The 10284-nt window shown below is 42.8% G+C and overlaps 1 pseudogene; it reads left to right on the top strand.

Annotated features, from left to right (window-relative positions):
- Nucleotides 1-9073: 9073 nt before the first annotated feature.
- LOC111813230 lies at nt 9074-9174 on the top strand (annotated as a pseudogene).
- Nucleotides 9175-10284: the final 1110 nt, after the last annotated feature.

Genomic DNA, 10284 nt, shown 5'->3' with positions numbered 1-10284 from the left:
AAGGAAAGGAAAGGAAAGGAAAGGAAAGGAAAGGAAAGGAAAGGAAAGGAAAGGATTGTACCCTATTTCCTTTTGAGCATAGTAGGGGTAGACTGGCCCAATGAATCATGTTTCTCTATAGTATTATTGACTTTATAAGGCCCTTTGCACATTGAACCTGGACTTGGCCATGTGGCTTGCTCTTGTTAATGAGACATTAGTAAGAATTGCCTAAGCAGAAGCAAGACAAAGCATCTCAGACATTTCAGCCCCAGTCAAGCCCCTGATGACTATATCCACAGACCCTGTACTAATCTGGTGACCCACAGAAGCATAAGCAAATATAATGACTAGTGTTTCAAAGCACTATATATTGGGTTAGGTTCTTAGGAAGTAAAGTAAATATTACAGTACATATCACTTTTTGTCTCTTTCATCCTGATGGCACAAGATACTCCACAAAAGGACTTTTCAAGGGACATCAATCTCTCTTCTCAGCAATATACAAACTCCGAAGTCTAGAGCTTCAACAAAGCTCTGACACATCTTTGTGTGACCCCAACTATAAAAGTCATAGCAATAGTTGATACAAACTGGTTTCCAGAAACTATATCTACTATCCAAGATGATCTTTCAGAAATAACCAGGATTACTTGCACATTTACTCTGGCAGGTACAGGAGGAAGATTTACCCTGGCCTTGTCCAAGAGCCTCTGGTCAGGGAACTCATCAGTCTTTTCTAAGAGGGAGTGGAAAAGGCAAAGAGGGCCAGCTTATGGCACAAGCCCTTGGCCAGTATGCACCAAGACTCTTCAGCCTGTGGTATCCCCTGTGGCCTCTGAGGCTCCTGGCCAGAGGGCACTGCTGGGTTTCATTGAGAACTGTCATTCATTTATTTCTCCCTGAGTCCCAGAGGTCCCTCTTTTCCCTCCCACCAAGGAGAGATCTGTCTGGCCATACTCAATGGGGAAATCATCTGCTAGCATCCTAACACCATGGCATTAAAAACTTGGCCTGCTAGGTTAGCAAGATTGAGTGGACAGAACCTGCCATGCTACCTCAAACACCTACAATCCCAGCACTCCAAGCCCTAGGGAAGAAGTAATTAAGGTATGCAGGAGCAGGTGTAGCCTCACTTAGCACAGGCCACCAATCCCTGAGTCTTAGAACTGAAACATTCAGTAGCCCAATGGGGGTCACTTTCCCCATCCAAGACTGTTCATATCCAAAAGCAAGCTGCCAAAGGATAGGCTCTAACCACAGGTATCAATTAGAAACACCTGAGAATTGTGATGGACAGGAAAATACCCCAGACATTTCTGTTCCTTCCAAGCCTCTGTCCAGTCTTGTATCTCAAGAGCTTTCAAGCTGTGTAGGATAACACCTAGCCTGTTCAGGAAAACTTTAGATCAAAAGCCACATCCCAGAGCCATTCAAATGTGTTGTCCTTGGATAATTATGTGATGGCTTAAGAATCTGAAATTTTATGGAAAACTCAGTATTTCCAGTCTCTTCAGTTTGGGCAATAATCTAGTCATTGGGCATCAGTCAACTGGAGTTAATTAGTGGCTGTACCCCAGGACACCACCTTAGCATGAGATACCCTGCTCATTGATAGCACTTAATGGGAGCATACAAGCATTTCTTTTCAGGTCCTAATGTCAATATGCAGCATTCTTTTGCCTGCAAGCAGTTCCTTCAGGGTCTATGGAGCCACAGGGCCATCATGCCCAAGGTCTCACCCTTTGTGGCAGCTCATCTGGCTGATTGGGCTGAATGAGGTGGAAGACATACATGCCCTGCCATTTCTGATTGATCCAGTGCAAGTATGAGAGATCGTATGTCTGCCTCTCAAATCAAGCTAGCCAATCCTACCTCAGGCTTCTGTTGCCATTTCTTCTCAACTGTGTTTTCTTCCACTTCCTGTCATAAGGATTGATCTAGTAGATATTTTGTACTTCTCCCATCCAAGTGCTAACCAGGCCCGACCCTACTTAGCTTCCAAGATCAGATAAGATGAGGAGCGTTCAGAGTGGTATGGACATAGACTATTTTGTATTTCAATCCATTTTAGGATTGACTTCTGGAGAACCTAACTTTTCCAAGGTCTCTAGAAACAGAAACAGGCAGAGCCATAGTCTCTTGACTTTGAGAGTCTGGCTGGGAAAATGCCTCTTGCAGATCTTTCCAGACCTACCACCTTTCTCAATCACTAGAGAGAGGAAGATGTGTTATATTATGACTTCCCTTAAAACTGGAGCCTAAGACGAGGACTTAGGTGCAAGTAGTGTATTTGAGAGAAGATCCCAGAAAGCATAAGGGTGGCTCAGAAAGGAGGAAGAGACAGATAATCCCATGTTATCACAACTGCTGCTATGGCAACCAGTTCTCTATGAGACCTCTCCAGTCCACCACTCTCAACTGCCTACCAGCAGAGCATTTACCTACCTGCTCCTACTACATGTGGTTAAGGGTCATTCCCAACCATGTGCTTCTGAACTCTGCTGGAGGATGGAACATGCTGGCCCCACAAAGTCAGAGAAGGGGTCAGGACAAAGCATGAAAACCCACACGCTGCACAGCAAAGCTAGCAACCAATCATTAACATGAGGTATAGACATAGTAGTAAAAGAATTGACAAGATTCAGGCGAAGCACAGAAAATGTGCTTAAATCAGCCAGTGGGGAAAATTCAGAAAGATAGCTGTGCAGAGGAATCTAGTTCTGGATAAATCTTTGAAGGAAGCATAGTTCAACATCAGTGAGGCAGAAGGCTCGACACAAAGGCAAGGCTACGTGGTGTGTTCAGGGTGCTGCAAGTGTTTTGGTATTCTAGTGCAAAAAGATCAAGGACAGGCTAGACCAGAGAGGGACCAAAGACAGAGGCTAGACCAGAGAAGCCCTAGCAGCATTCCAAATTTTTAAAATTTTTGTCCAAATGATAAATTTTATTTTATTTTTAAATTGTCATATAGTAAAATTGACTTTTTCTACTATTATACAGTTCTGACAACTTTAACATATATAAAAATTCATATAAAAATCATAATTAGCATACAGAACAGATTTGTAACCTCAAAAACTCCCTTATAATCATATTCAACCCCCAACCCTAATCTCTGGGACTCATTAATCTGCTCTCCACACCTATATTTTGTCTTTCTGCAAATGTCCTAAGAATGGTTACCAATACCATGCAACCTTATGAAACTGACATCTTCCACTCAACATAAAACTTTCAAAATGTATCCCAGTATGTGCCTCTACCAGTAGGTAAGTCTTTTTACTGCTGTGCAGTTTCCACTATAGGTACTTACTCCAAGCCATTTTGGTTTTTGTTGCTTTGAGCAATTATAAAGACAGTTGCTATGAACACTTGTCTACAAGTCTATTATGAACTTCAGTTTTCATTTGTCTAAGAAAAATAGCCAGGAGTTGGGTTTCTGGGTCATGTGTTACGTGTCCTTGAACTTTTCAAGAATCTGCGAAACTGCCGCCCAGAATGGCTGTATCATTTTGCATCTCACCAACGATGTAGGAGAGCTCCAGCTGCTCTGCATACTCATCAGCACATGGATGTATTTTTTATGTCAGTCATTCTAATATGTAGACACTGGCTTGCACAAAGGGATGTAAGTGAGAAAGTGACATGATCAAATTTGAGAGAAGAGTGATTAAAGCAAAGAAATGAGTTAGGAGAGTGACAAAGTAATGTAGACAAGAGACCCTGGTGGCCTGAACAGAGTGGCAGCAGTGGAGATGAAGAGAAAGGGACAAATACTCAAGAGAAGACTCCATGGAGCTTGGGGTTGAGGAAGGGAGTTGAAAATAACTTCCAGGTTTCTGGCTTATCAGGGGACCCCCACAGAGAGGAAGTTGTAATTCCCTTGTGAGGAGCTGGGGCGAGCTGGTGGGAGGCTGTGAACCTCATTCAGATGATTGCACCAAACAGCTTGGCTCCACATATACTAAGGAAACTTACATCCTGCTGCGTGAGGGGAGACATTTCCATCTACCAGCCTGTGCTTGCGGAATTATAAACCTGCCGACAGCTAGCATTCTGGGAGTGACCTACGCAGGTTGCAAACACAAGGGCAGATCCCCCAGTAGTGAATCAGACAAGAAACTCGGGTGCGGAGCAGCAGGGAAGGAGGCAGAAAGCCCCACTGCATATCCACAGCCATGCTGCCTCCTTCTGGAGAGTCTGAATTCCTGCTGAGTTTGGGTTGATCTCTCAAGTTTTTTAAACCCTGGGTGAGATAGTTTTGAAGCCCAAAACAAAATTAAACACAAACACTAGGAATGGAAATGACCATTAAAAGCTGCGACTTAGACATGATAGTTGAGGCTTGCATTTAACATGGGCTTGATGGGTGGTGCCGAGGCTCTGATTACCAGAGGAAAGGAAAGTCTGCAGAAGCTGCTCTGTGGCTTCCTCCAGAAACAGGATCCAGGGTATGCTGTGGCCCAAGACAGTGGAAGTGAGCAGAGCTGGCCTCTACCAGGAGAAAGGCTTCTGGAGGGTTCTCCAGAAATTCCCTTCCTCTCATTTTTATGACATGTATTCTTCTCTAAGAGCTCCAAATACTGATACTTGCTAGAGAATTTTCTAAGCTCTTTCTTATTCTTGCTTTTATTTGAACCTCACAATAATGCTAGTATTTATTACCCTGCTTTCCCATTAGAGGAATCTGAGGCTCACTGGGGGTAAATTATTTGTCCAAGCCTACACATCTGGTCAGTGGTGGAACTGACACCAACATTCAAGTCTTCAGATTCTACATCCAGAACCATGTCCAGCGTACTTCATCACTACCTTTCCTATGTAGTTATTCGACTCCCAAAGCCAACTGGACACCAGGAGGCTGATTCATCTGCATGGCGAACTTCTGTTGAGTTGGCTACTCTCAACTTTACTCTCTGGGAACTAGTCCTTCTGCCTTCTGTTCCCCTGGTTCCAGCAGCCTTGTCTGCACAATGGCAAACACACTGCTCAACCTACTGTTGATTGAAACACAGAACACCTGACCCAAGATAAGCCAATAAAAGCTTGGACTGATCAATCAGAATCCCAGCCAAGAGGATCAATTATAAGAACTGAGAAGGAGCCAACAAGTCTTTCTGGAAGGCTACAATATGTGACCTTTAATCACTTTTTTACTACTTGGAATGGGAAACAGAAACCATAAGGATAAAAAAAGTCTAAAGCCGAAGGTCAGAGAAGCAAAAATGGTGAGGCAGTTAGGAGACTTCTAGAACAGAGGATCCATGGAAGGCGACTTCAGGGTTCTGAGAGTCTGGTTTTATGATTTTCTGAGGATTATGAATTCCATTCTTCCTTAAATTAATCTTGCCAATAAATATACATCCTTTGCCCATTGTTCCTTAAGCTATGTTTTTTGCATTCTGTGGAGGAAAAATATAAAAGGTGATGACTACAGATTCTCTTGCTTGTCTTTACAGAACTATTGCCATGTGAAATCATCCCATTCACTGGTGTTTTGTTTGCTTCCTCTGCTATAGCATCAGCTCCCTGGCAGCGTGGGCCGTGTTTCTCAAGCTGTAGCCTCAGTGCCTATCACTGTACCCAGAACACTATCAGCTCTCAAGATTTAATCACTGAGCAAATCAATACACGAATAGATTGTATATCATCTTTCAGAGTAGAAAACTGAGGTCTGAGGAAAAGGGTATTGGCTGAAGCCCCATAATGCCCTTGCAGCTGACCTGAAACTAGAATGTTGGCCTTTCACCTCTCCATCTAGTGTTGGGGGATAAAGTACCCAGATCAAAGTCGAGTCAGTAGTCACTGGGTGTCAGCCAGCCCCTGAGCACCTAAGAGCTTTGAGTGTGCTGGCTCATGTAAGGCTCACATGCCTGGAAAGATGGGGTTAGATAAGGAAACAGAAGATATAAAGACAGAAGTCTTGGAAGTTATGCACAATCTTTTTTGTACATCCTATATTTGGTGCACAGCAATACACACATCCCCTATCTTTTTGTCCATAGTTGCTACCCTGTTTGCCTTACATTGTGCATGCTCCGGTGCTTTAGTATTGCCCAGCAACTCAGGATCCCCACTCTATCCTGAGACTTTTCCTGCCTGGGCCACCAACCCAGACTATTATGTTATCTGTCTTACTTGTCAAAATGTATCTGTTCCATGTCTATAGCCTTAGGTGCCTGTACTCTGTGACACCATTTAAAAATGAATATGTGCTAAAGTAACAATTCCTGCAAGACATAGATGATGTTTGCATTTAGCACAGGACAGACAAAGATCCTGCTGCCCACCCCACCCCCAGATCACAGGAATGACTCTGTGAGGTGGGAGTCCAGCACTGTGGTTAACTGGTAGAGGCGACCTTTTGAAATAGAGGCCATTTGGGCTCATCTCATAACAAATACTTGTTCTACAAATACTGCTAACCAGCTTGTTTCCTGGGACACAGAACAGAGCCCACAAGGGAAATCAATAAATGAATGGATTAGATATAGAGACAAAGCATTAAGCATGGGGTCACAACCCCACTCCACCTCTTGCTAGCTTTGTGACTTTGGATGGTTACGAGGCTTCTATGAATGCCATTAGGCTTTTAAAAACAAGGACAATACTACTATTCTATTAAAAAGTGTCATCTAGCAAAATTCTTTTAATAAAAATAAGCAGGAAATAAGCACAGTAGATTTTAGATTATGTACAAGTATTTGTTTTGAGCTCATACTATAGCCAGGCCTGTGCTAAGGGTAGTGTTGTCCTTTCTGACTCTGCATTTGAAAAGACAGAGCCCAAGCAACCCCTATGAGCACTGCCGGACTTCAGGAATGAAAGACCATTCCAGCAAAGGTTAATTGGTTAAATTTATTAACCACTAGAAGAGGAATTTTCACTTGGCAATTAAGTTTGCAAATATTGTACAACCTTATAGAGTGTATTTCTCCAAATTAATGTGCTCTTTTTCATGTAATAATCAATTAGTGGGTGTTACAGTTGCCTAATTAGCTCTGCATGTAAATTAATCTGTGCATATTGAAATTGTAAACCCAGCCTTGTAACGGCAGCTTGTTTCTGAAATAAATCAAATTATTTTGCCCTGGAAAAGGTTCTTAGTCTTGAGAGTCACCAAAAGCGAAGTTCCCGTAGCTGCCTGAGTGCGGGGGCCTAGGGAGGATTTGGCACATGATAGCCAGGCTAATTATATTTACCCATGCAGAGACCCTATGTCAGCTCTTGTTTCTGCTCTTAGACAAAGCTGCTTGGTGAATGATTAAATCCTCTGAGCTATTTAGGCCTCATGCTCAGGTCTTGATACTACTGAGGAATGAGAGACACATTTCCCATTCCTCAAGCAGAAGTGGGACTGAACAGGTGGACCCCATTCCCTGCTTCATGAAAGATGCTGGGAAGTGAAAAGGAGGTAAATCCAGGACCAGTTCTGACTCCACAACCCAGTTCCAGGCTCCTCCAAGAGGCCTCTTTAAGCCTAGCTACAGTGACTTGTTGCCCCCAAAGACCCAGCATGGCTCTGAACACAGAGAAAAAACATGCAACAATGAGGGGAGACAGAATGAGAAGTAAAAGAATAAGTCAATGTAAAATACAAACAAATACACAAAGCAAAGGAATTAACAAGTAAAAAATGAATACATGAAAACAAAGGGCTGCATGGTGAAGAGCTGCCTGTGTGCCCCTGTTGGCTGCAGCACTATTACCTGTACCAAGTTATGGGGTCAACCTAAGTGTCCATCAAAGGATGAATGATAGGAAAATGGAGGGTACACTCACAATGGAATGTTATTCAGTCCTTAAACAGGAAGAAATTCAGTCCTTTGATAATATATATGGAATTAGAGACCCATATATAAAGTGAAATAAGCCAAGCCCACAAAAGCTAATACTATCTACTCTTAATCATATGTAGAATCTACAAAAATTGAACTTATTGAAGCAGAGTAAAAAGATTGTTCCTCGAAACTGGGAAACGGAAAGAGAAGGATGTGCTTGTAGGGAACAGTCATAAAATCTCATCTATGTAGAAGTTTGAGGTTTATTTTGTTTTCCTTTCCTTTGTTTCTTTTCTCAGATCAATTGCACAGCATGATGAATATAGCTAATAATTAACTACTGTGCATTTAAATTTTACTAACAGTAAATTTCAAATGTTTGATCACAAAAATGCTAAAAATTTGAGAAGATGAATATGTTAATTAGCTTGATATAATCATCTCCTTGTAATAAAAAAAAATCATAACACCACTTTGTACTCCATGAATATATACAACTATAATTTGCCAATTAAAATGAAAGAAAAAAAAAAGAAAAGAAAGGATGGATTTGAGTGATCTAAGCCAAGAATGACGAGTCCCGCTTCCTAGCTCTTACCTCCCTCTCGTACAAAACTTTCTTCTGAAAACCCAAACCTCTGGGAACTACAGGAGAATAAAACCATGTAGTTATATTTAGGACCAACATAGCAGCCACTACACAGGCCATGCAGCCAGACCCAAGGTTTTGTGCAAGAACCCTAGACAATGAAACTGTTTCTGTAGCATGCCTCTCTGCTCTACTCAAGGACAGGATGCACAGCCTGGCCTCTTTACAAGTTGCTAACTAACCAGTTTACCACCTCCACCCTCTGCCCAAACACACACACATGCATGCACACACATGCACACACGCACAGACACATTTGCCAAATGCAAACAAGAACCACTATTCTTAGATTCTCTTTTTCCCCTCTTTCTTTTCTCCCCTCATTTATAAATCTTGGCTTTTAGTCACTGACTACTTTTCCTCTCTAGGATGGCTAATCATGCTGTTTGCCTGAGCCTGAAGGATCATTCTTAGAATGCTAAATTTTCAATTTTAACACTGGACAGTCTCTGGCCAGCCAGGACAAGCTGGACATGTGAGCAAATCTCTGGTCAACAGTCTCAAGTGATGACTTGAGGGCCAGGGAGATGGCTCCATGGAATAAGTGCTTCCCTGGCAAGCGCAAGGGTCTGAGTTCAATCCCTGGTTCCACCAAAAAAAAAAAAAAAAAAAAAAAAACTAAGTAACAACTTTAAATGACATACCATATAACACACTTACGGGGCTTCCTTCAACAGTACATTTACTACAATTGAAAAGTTACGGTGAAGATTAGCATGGTGCCTGCACTAGCAGACAAGCAAATTGGTGAATCATATTCTTAATAGGGAACTATAGTAAGTGCTCAACAAATATCAGCCACTATTATTATTGTCCTTGTATTTGAGTTGGAAGTGCAGTGTCCCCTCCACTTTGAAGCTATCCCTTCCCTGTGCATCATTCAGCAGTGCCCTCACAGGTTGTTCATGATGGGCCAAGTTGCCTCACTTTTTTTTCTTTTTCTTTCCAGTGCATGCCAAGCCACTGCTTTACTACTGAGCTGTACCCACAAGCCCATCACAGTGCATCATTTCAAGTCAACAAAAGTCACTACCAAGTCATTAACACTTGAGGGGCCCAGAAGATGATATCCCAAGGGATGTGCAAAATATGCTGGGTGCTTAGAACTGGAGAAGCTCTCTCTGCCCGTCCCTAAGTCCTGTGCCCACCTCTGCATCTGTTTCCCTCCTAAGCAAAGTGCAGGAAGGGGCTTTCTCTGATGTTCCCGCAGCAGATCAATGAAACTCATCCAGAAGGAGAGCAGTTGTCTGAGATCATCTCCTGGTGATGAGGCAGGGGAGATGAACTCACAGGAAAAGGGACCAAAGCTCCAGTGCCTGGCCCAGAGAGACTCCACCACCACCAGCCATCTGTTCCTCAGGAGGCTTTACACAGAGACTGCATTTGTATAGCAAGATGGTTCACCATGCATTGTTCCCACCCTGCCATGGCCTGTACCTCCCACAGACGACCCGAGAACCCTAACTTAATGTGTCACTATTCCCTCTACTTCTTCCTATAGCTCAGAGTGCTACTTAAGCTTCAATTCAACCATGTGGCTCATCTTTGAGTTTCAGACTTTATATACTTTCTACATGCTTGCACATAAATATATTTGTATACCTCTTCTCCTGTTAACTGGTCTATTGTCAGCAGACTCAGTCATGGAAACGTCGAAGGACAGAGGAAAATTCCCTTTGCCCCTACGTGGTGGAAATCAGAGTTTCTGCAGTAATCTGCAAACAGATGTGCTCCACTGAATGAGCTTCAGGCTTGGTGTAGGACCAGATGCTAAATAAATGGACACCATGGTGGTATGTTTGGTGGTTGGAGTCAAGAAGGAGATTTCTGAGCCGGCCAAATAGCTCACCGGATTAAAGCACCTGTAAGCAG

Source organism: Octodon degus, unplaced genomic scaffold, assembly GCF_000260255.1.
Source record: "Octodon degus isolate 3935 unplaced genomic scaffold, OctDeg1.0 scaffold00173, whole genome shotgun sequence".
Lineage (NCBI taxonomy): Eukaryota > Metazoa > Chordata > Mammalia > Rodentia > Octodontidae > Octodon > Octodon degus.
Note: the sequence above shows the minus strand (reverse complement) of the source record. Positions and strands in the feature narration are given on the sequence as shown.